This window comes from Anarrhichthys ocellatus, unplaced genomic scaffold (genome assembly GCF_004355925.1).
Source record: "Anarrhichthys ocellatus isolate YVR2014 unplaced genomic scaffold, GSC_Weel_1.0 scaffold4, whole genome shotgun sequence".
NCBI lineage: Eukaryota > Metazoa > Chordata > Actinopteri > Perciformes > Anarhichadidae > Anarrhichthys > Anarrhichthys ocellatus.
Window position 1 is genome coordinate 4,633,888 of NW_022280034.1, and position 9,424 is coordinate 4,643,311.

A 9,424-nucleotide genomic window follows, 5' to 3' on the forward strand; every position below is an offset into this window, starting at 1 on the left:
TTGAGGAGCAGTGACAGTGTTTTCTCCATCTCTCTCAGCTCATCTGAGAGCTTCTCCAAGGCATGGTACTCTTCTATCAGTTTGCTGCTATTGCCCTGCAAACATGGTTCAGTAGACTGGTTTATACAAGTATGGAACATTGTCAGCGGGTATAGATTAGGCAATTTGTGTCCATTGTGGTTCAAAGGCAACCCGATTCTAACCTCTTTGGCCACAGGCAGCAGTTCAGATGGAGTTTCACCAGTAGAGCCATCATAGATACACGCACATCGAGTCCATTCGTGCACCTCTGAAAGGACAGTTTTTTTACCAAAATTAAAATAATGTGATTAACAAGAATGTAGAAATGAAGTGAAATGACTAAAAGTCACAGTGATAACAGTAAAATAAATAGAAGAACTGCTTCTATGCTTCTGGAATGGGTTGCACCAGCTTGTGTGTAAAGTCCTTCCTGCAGTACCAGCGTTGATTGGATATTTAGTCTAAAGTTACTAACCTGATGTTTATTCAAGATGTTCATAGTTTACATAATTATTAAAAAGGTTTTTCAAACAAGCGTTGGGTCAGATTGTCGACCATGTTCCATATTGGCGACCTCTTATATAAACCACAGTGTACAAGTCATAGTTTTGTCAGTTGAATTACAACAGTTCCACGTGGCAGATATTAGTTGTACAAATATTTTCGAAACATCTACTATCTTAATAAGGACTAGTAACTACCAATGACTATAAAGTTATTCTTAACTAGGCCAATTTTAAACCTTCAAACAGCTGGTGCAACTGGCTCCTGGTCTTACCTCCGTGAGAGTTTTGGATATTGGCCTTTCCGCGTTTGTTACCGCCCTCACTCCGGCTTCGACCTTCATCTGCCTCGATGTCTTTGGCTGCTTGGGAGTCTTTCTCCATCAGATGCATCACCAATATTGTCTCCAGGAGGCTCAGCAGCATCAGAGCAAAAATCCCAATGCAGTAGAGCGCTGGGGAGGGAAGCAGCATCAATAACTACTCATTGACTCCGTGCAATCAAAGGAATGACTATGAGCTTCTTTACCTATAAGAGGAATTCTGTTTGAAGTGGCAGGCAGAATTTCATTCAGGATAAGTTGTAACACTGTGACAGCAAGCAGCACGGTGACCTTGAAGCTGAGCTTCTCGCCCCCAGTGTCTGAGATCAGAAAGGAGGCCAAGTCCAGACACAAGAAGAACAGGACGGGTGTCAAGAAGTTGACAATGTAGAGGATAGACCGCCTCTTCATGGTGATCTGTGAAAAGATGTTTGTGTCAGATGGTTCAGATGTTGCTTCTTTTGCACATCTGGGAAAGGCAGCTTGAAATACTATGTAGTACCAGGTTTACAAAATTAAGGTAATCTGCACCAGTGTGCTCAGCTCTCCCGTGCTAAAAAACGAAAACAGGGTCATTAAGTAAAAGTACAGTGGAAGACTAGACGTACTGCACTCAGATTATTACTGGAGTAAAAAGCAGTAAAATGATTTGTTATATTTTCAGATCGGTTAAAGAAGGAAAAGGAAGGAAATAAGAGTGAAAAAGAGAACGAAGGAGGAAGAAAACAGGATGTAAAGAAGGAAAGGTTGGTGGACAGGATGACAAAAGACAGAAGGATATAAATAAGGAAAGAAAGAAACTGAAATATACCCATCTACAGTACATCTGGCTATACGTACAGTGTAAATAATCATGTCATGGCCGACCACCATATCACTGGCGTTGTTGGCGGTAACTGTCATGTTGATGAACAGCCATTCGTACTGGGTCCGCATCAGCTCACGAGACCACTCTGTGGCCTCTGAAGAGTTGTCGCTGGCCTGGAGCTGAATGTCTCTTGCTGAGGTGGGAGAGAAAAGAGCTGTAAAGTTGTTTTAGTTGAGATAACAAGGAAGGATTAGATGATAAGTGGTGGGATCTGGTGGTGTGTGGTGGAGACAGTGAGCTGGTGCAAGTTTGATTCATAGCCTAAAGCCAGTAGGGGCAAACCCAGGACGTACAACACAAGACACGTCATCATGTCGAAGAGAAGACAGAAGCATGAGGTAGAAAGCTATTTTGGTTTACAGTTCAAAGTCTGAGGCTCTTTTTGTGACGGGTGGCAGGTTGCTGTTTGACTGACCGAGTGTAGAATAGAATGGGAAGTTGCATGTATTTTTTGGGCCAATGCAATCCCTTGCTGGAAGCCCCTGCATTGCGGTGTCATAAAAGTTCAACAGATCAGACTGGTCGCATTCAGCATTCGTAGTTATCCCTACAAAGAACATTATGTACAACAAACAGCCATCTTTCAGCCAGGAGAACACTGTTTGTTCCCCAAGTGAAACGAGAAGTAAATGTTGATTTATTTGTTACGTAACGGCACTTCCATGGGTTTTTTTACCCAAGCGACTATCTTTTCCTAAACCTAACTAGGAAGCTTAGTTTCCTGTGAAGACGGAAGTTTATTTTGAAAAGACGGTACTCATGTAACTCAACGAGATCACAGGACATAATATTGTCAAAGCTGGAGAGAAAAAAACTTCGACTTGTTTTTCCGACTTATTTCCAACAATAATATACCTCATTTCTGCACCGACTCAACCAGTTACATTTATTAAAATATATCGATGCATTTTCGTCTTGATGTTAACACCGTCACACTCTTGTAAACACAAACATGCTCACCAGTGTGTACGACAGACTTGAAGGAGAGGTTGCATCTCTGTATGTCGAAGGGGAATTTGTAAATGTGCATCCTGCAGGTGCTGACCAGCACCTGGTCGTTATGGACTTCAACAACACCTTTATCATTGATGGTGAGATAAGGACTCGGAGGGGCTTTGTCCTTCTCCGTCCTTTATGAGAACACACAGACGCATGCAAACACAAAAACACACATGATGGCAATTTCTTCAGGACGCTTTAAAAACTACAGATGCACCGATATCGATCAAATACCAGTGCTCTGTTTCCCCAAAATTCAAACACTGTATGCCTCACTATGGGGAACTCACTGAAATAATGTCTATGCACAGTAACGTGATTAAATTTAGCTCGTAGCTTAAAACTGAGTTGTCACCTGAATATGACTGAAAGTAAAGTAACTAATAGTGTAAACATTAAATTTCATGATAGCATTGACAAAGAAACTGTATTTAATGTGGACCGGTCACGTTGCTGAGACCCGATCAGGGTAGTTTATCGGCATGGATTAGATTAAAAACTTTTTGCTTTAATCTGCATTTCACAGGTATTCTGTACTACAAAGCTAAATCTACCAAATGTTGAAAATAATAAGAGAAATATGACAGTATGCAATAAATCAAAATCCTTGTTGGTGTTTGGTTAGATATTTATTAATAATGAACTTTGTAATAGCCACCCATGACACTTATTCGTCTACCTTTACTTTGTGATACAGTGCTTTGATGGAATTCAAAATATGTGTTGATTATTAAATTAACAGATGATTACAAGAAAGAAAACGAGAATACCACGGAAGCCGAGAACGACAGAGATAATTATTTTGTGATCTTGACAAAACTAGCCTTCTTTATACCGTTGTCAAACTTCAGTCAATGTTGAACACAGGCTGTAAATAGCAGCTGGTGTCACTACGGTGACTACTTATCGAGAAATTAACTTTGTTTTCTCATGGTAACGGGTTGATGAATTAGTTCTCTCTAGATAACTGCATTATACATGTAAATTATAGATTTTTCGTGCAAAGTGAAATTAGTTAATACCAGTACGTAAAATGCACTTTTCCATCCAATGCAAAAAAAAAAAAATCAATAAATGTACTCTGTGTGTGTGTGTGTGTGTGTGTGTGTGTGTGTGTGTGTGTGTGTGTTCAACTTACATCTCTTCAATAGTGAGATCCGGCTTCCAGAGAATTTCAGCAGGAAGAGAAACATTATTGATTCCACAAAACTCATTTGGATCCCAGGAAATGTATTCGTTGTGCCACCTCTACAGAGGAAAACAAGTCAAAAACAGGAACAAGAAGGGAAAGTGAGAGAAAGAGACAATACATTTAAACAGCTCTGATAAAAACCAACAAAAATATACCATTTGAAGAAAAACATTTCCCTGCAAAAGTTCAGTCTCTACTGACAGAACTCACCATGACCGTCCAAACATAAGGGATGAATTTCTGGTCTTTTTCAACCTGTAAACAACAAAAGTGTGAGAATTTGTCCAGCCAGAGCAACACTTCAGACAAGACCAACAAATCTCTCAGGGAGCTCGTACCAGCACAGAGGTCTCACAATGCTCTGCGTTAATAAATTAGAATTTGTTTTCCTAAACTTCACGTTTCTGTAGTTACTGCTGCCTTTGTGGTTCAATATAAGTGAAACACAATCAATCGGGCGCGTGTCATTTGAAATTTCGCCCAATGTGCTCAAGAGTTATGGCAGTTTACTACAACAATTTGTCAGCTGAAAGAAATATCGAAAATCGACTTGGCCTATTCTGACAAATGGTAATTATCATTTTAATTTTTGACAAATAAAGCTTCAATCACTTACCACATCCAGAATGGCGTATAGCACAACTTCCAGCGATACCAATGTGGGGCGCTTGTAGTTTTTAACGGGGCGGGTCATCGAATACAACTCGTTGTTTTGGGTCAGGTTCAGGTGATTTAAAACATCCTGATAATTGCAGTGACGCTCAGAGTAAACTCCATCTACAGCAGAAACATCAGACATCATTCTCCATGACAGAAGGAAACATACTCCTATAAAACGTCTTTTAGATTAGATTCTCTTATGTTTGGATGGCTTGGAAATGTATTGTATGTCCTTTAATTGCATGTAATTTAGAAGAAATGACAAACATTGGTCTCTGTGGGTAGCCATGCTTCGCTTCTGAATCTATTAGCAAACCATGAAAAACACGAGCTCAGAAATATCTGAAGTAACATTCAGTGCTTGCGGTCGCTGAAAGGCCATTTTGAGTTGGGCGTTGGCAGAACTGTGGGGGTTTGATCTCATCAGTCCACTAATGATTTTGAAATGTGAGCATTATTGCAGTGATTTGTGCCATTTGTCACCCAATTCAAAGTACAATTTTTATCTCAAATCCTGCTATAAAAACTTGATTATGTTAGCAAACGTGTGTTAGTTTCTTTTAGTGTTCCTATAATAAGCTAATAAATAAAACAGTTATTAAAAACCTAAATACATTTTTAATATAGTGTCCTTTTGTTTTGTTTTTATTTGAAATGTCACACTGGTTTCACTCTGGAATTCACATTTGTCAACAGGAAACACTTCAGACTGGAAGCATTGTTTCTTCATTCATTCATATATAAACATCAGGCAGACACATGCCAATTACAAAAATAATTGAAAGTCATATTAGCTTTCCAAGCTTTTAAATATTTTCAAAGTTTAAAAAGACAAAGATTTGTTCTTTTAATCATCAAGCCACAGGAATGTTCAGGAAATGAGTTTAGCCTTTATCCAACCTGCAGGAGTTGCCAGACATTGTCCAAGCTTACCTGTGAGGAAGAGCAGAAAGAGGAAACCAGTAGGCATCATGACTGCAACGCCAGTGAGAATCCAAAGTCAGGGAGACGTCTGTAGTTAGTGTATCCCTGTCCTCGCAGTGTTGTCTGGAAATGTCACCAACTCTGTTGCGGGAATAAACCCACTGTCTGATACCGGAGGAACGCCGGGCCAACTGAATCACTGATCATTTATGTGTTCTTTTTAATAACATCATTAGTCTGAAAGCCAGACCGCGGTCACTCCCACAGTGGTCATTACATCATCTTTCAGTGGTCTTTTAGGGGAGGAATAAGAAGCTTGGAGGCCCCTGATGGAGACAAAATGGGCTGTAATTATGTTTAATGGTAAAAATAAGTACAATTACTGCAACTAATAAACATTTTGCACACACATCAAGGCAGAAAATACATTGTCAGTAAAACCTGAAACCTGTCAGAGATATGTTTTATATTTTGTAACATGTTATTGATGTATATTATCTTTCTAATTGATGATTAATTACATTAAATGTCTGTCATCACACTCTTACCTTTACTTGTCTCTAATGTATACGTTATCTTATGTATATATTTTAGTTAGTATACATGTGTAGTTACTTTGAAACTAGAGATTGAGACCATAAACTCATGTTTACAATGTTTACTGTGGTAATAAATCAGGTGAGGATTAGGGTCCTTTTCTCTTAGATTTCCATACAATCTGACTTCTTTTTGCAGCCAGAGGAGTCGCCCCCTGATGGCCATTAGAAAGAATGCAAGTTTAAGGCAATTCAGCATTGGCTTCACTTTTCAGACCCAGGAGGTGCCGCCTGGGCTGGAGGGAGTTGCTGGATGTGAGAGTGAGGTGACGGGGACAGGTGGTAAAAGTCAGAAATCATCTGGTGGACAAGAAGAGAATGACAATGAACGTAGTTGAGGAAGTGGCTGGCTGGAGAGACACAACGTGAAAAAAAATTTGGGGACATTTTGCTGAAACAACTGACGGCTGTATTGCTAAAAGCTCAAGTCAGTATGTCAACATGCTGATGTTTAGCTGTGATGTTTTGCCATGTTCACCATCTGTGTTAACATTAGCGAAAATTTGAGCTGAGAGGAAAGTCACTCCTTTTGCAGGTATTTGGTCTTAAACCATCCTCTGGGGAACATGAATGACTGTCTGGCAATCTATAAAATAGTTCAGATATTTCAGTCTGGGCTGAAGTGGTGGACGGACAGACCAGCATTGCCTAACCCTAACCCTAAAAAATAACATCCACTGTGATTCGATGTAGTGAAATAAATCTTTGTGTCTCAACAGGTTGGTGGGTGTATTGCTGGGGACCAAAAGACGTGAAACGTTGTAGTTGGTGCAATTTGGCCAGATGGTTACGCTGAAACAACAAACTTTACATTTTGGCTGGTGACTTTTTAACCTCAAGTCTCATAAGAAAAATGTAATTTTTTGTACTTGATTCTGTTGGTCCAGATATATTCATATCCATTTATATAAGCCACGCCCATTTGCTTCTAGATTTTATGCTGTGGTTCAGGGCTTATATTACAAAAAATGTCATATCTCCTGAACTTGTTGTGCTATTGTAACAACATTTGGTGTAAATGTCTAGATATGATGTCTCAGTAACAATGACAAATGCTGTACCACTTGGCCAATAGGTAGCGCTGTAGCAGCATCATCCGACTACAAATCAAGGAATCTGTGTGTGTGTGTGTGTGTGTGTGTGTCCTTTGCATCTCGAGAAGGACAACTGCTGTGTCAGATACGCGGCCAACGCCAGGTTTAAACCCGATAATCTGAAAGCACAATTTATGAAATTCACAAAACTGACTATATTGTTTAAATTATGTTATTAATTGCGTAAAACTTAAGAGAGCAGAAATTAACAAGAGCATGAATTAAGTACTTTGGAAAAAATTATGTAACAACATTTTTAGTTTTACAGTTAATGTGTACGACTGCAATTCGAGATCACAAATTAAAGTAACCCCGAGCACAAATTTGTAAGTCATAATGTGATAGTATTTAATGTTCTGTTAATTTGTGCACACAACCTACCAGCTGTGAGACTTAGTATTTTTAAAACTATGAAAAAAGTATTCTCCATCCATCCATCCATCCATTTTCCTCCCCTTATCCGGGGTCGGGTCGCGGTGGCAGCAGGCCAAGCAGGCCGACCCAGACCTCCCTCTCACCGGCAACATGTTCCAGCTCATTCTGGGGGATCCCGAGGCGTTCCCAGGCCAGCTGGGAGATGTAATCTCTCCAGCGTGTTCTGGGTCTTCCCCGGGGTCTCTTCCCAGTTGGACGTGCCTGGAAAACCTCCAGTGGGAGGCGTCCAGGAGGCATCCTAATTAGATGCCCGAACCACCTCAGCTGACTCCTTTCAACGCAAAGGAGTAGCGGCTCGACTCCAAGCTCCCTCCTGATGACTGAGCTCCTTACCCTATCTCTAAGGCTGAGCCCGGCCACCCTACGGAGGAAACTCATTTCGGCCGCTTGTAGCCGCAACCTTGTCCTTTCGGTCACGACCCAGAGTTCATGACCATAGGTGAGGGTAGGAATGTAGACTGAGTGGTAAATTGAGAGCTTTGCCTTCCGGCTCAGCTCCCTCTTCACCAAGACGGTCCGGTGCAGCGCCTGCTTTACTGCTGCAGCCGCACCGATCCGGCTGTCGATCCGGCTGTCAATCTCCCGCTCCATCTTACCCTCACTCGTGAACAAGACCCCGAGATACTTGAACTCCTTCGCTTGAGGTAGGCACTCCGTCCCCACCTGGAGGGAGCAATCCACCGGTTTCCGGCAGAGAACCATGGCCTCAGATTTGGAGGTGCTAACTCTCATCCCCGCCGCTTCACACTCAGCTGCAAACCGCACCAGTGAATGCTGGAGGTCATGATCTGAGGAGGCTAACAGGACCACATCATCTGCAAACAGCAGAGAGGCGATCCCGAGACCCCCGAAAATGACGTTCTCCGCCCCCAGGCTGCGCCTAGATATCCTGTCCGTGAAAATCACGAACAGGACCTGTGACAAAAGGCAGCCCTGGCGGAGGCCAACACCCACCGGGAACGTGTCTGACTTATTGCCGAGAATGCAAACACAGCTCCTACTGCAGTCGTACAGAGACCGGATCGCCCGTTGTAACGGGTCCGGCACCCCATACTCCCGCAGCACCACCCACAAGACCCCCCGAGGGACCCGGTCCCTCGAGAAAGCCTTTTCCAAGTCCACAAAGCACATGTAGACTTGTTGGGCAAACTCCCAGAACCCCTCCAGTAGTCTTGCGAGGGTAAAGAGCTGGTCCACTGTTCCACGGCCGGGACGGAATCCGCACTGCTCCTCTTGAATCTGAGGTTCGACAAGCGGTCGGAGCCTCCTTTCCAGCACCCTGGCATAAGCCTTCCCCGGGAGGCTGAGTAGTGTGATACCCCGGTAATTCGAGCACACTCTCCGGTCCCCCCTTTTGAAGATGGGAACCACCACCCCGGTCTGCCATTCCATGGGCACTGATCCCGACCCCCATGCGACATTGAAGAAGCGTGTCAGCCAGGACAGCCCAACCATGTCCAGCGCCTTCAGCATCTCAGGGCGGATCTCATCCACCCCTGGCGCCTTGCCACCAAGTACCTTTTAACTACCTCAGCGACCTCTGCCAGGGATATGGGTGAGACTCTCCCTAGGTCCTCAGGCGCTGCCTCCTCTGCAGAGGACATGTTGGTCGGGTTTAGGAGTAGCTTCAGTTGTAGAAACAGACAACAGGTAGGGTCAGTCCATATCAAATAAACAGAAGAGTTTCCCATGTTGAAATACAGTATGTTGGGGAAGTGATGCGTTGAAGTTTCAATCTTCTGTCAAAGAATGAAACGTTTTCCGATTGTTTTACTGCGGTTTCTTTCAAAACCACAGCTAAACACATCC

At 42.5% G+C, this 9,424-nt stretch overlaps 1 pseudogene; it reads right to left on the minus strand.

Annotated features, from left to right (window-relative positions):
• Positions 1–8,206, minus strand: part of LOC116381091 (5-hydroxytryptamine receptor 3A-like) — a 13,915-nt pseudogene extending 5,709 nt beyond the window's left edge.
• Positions 8,207–9,424: the final 1,218 nt, after the last annotated feature.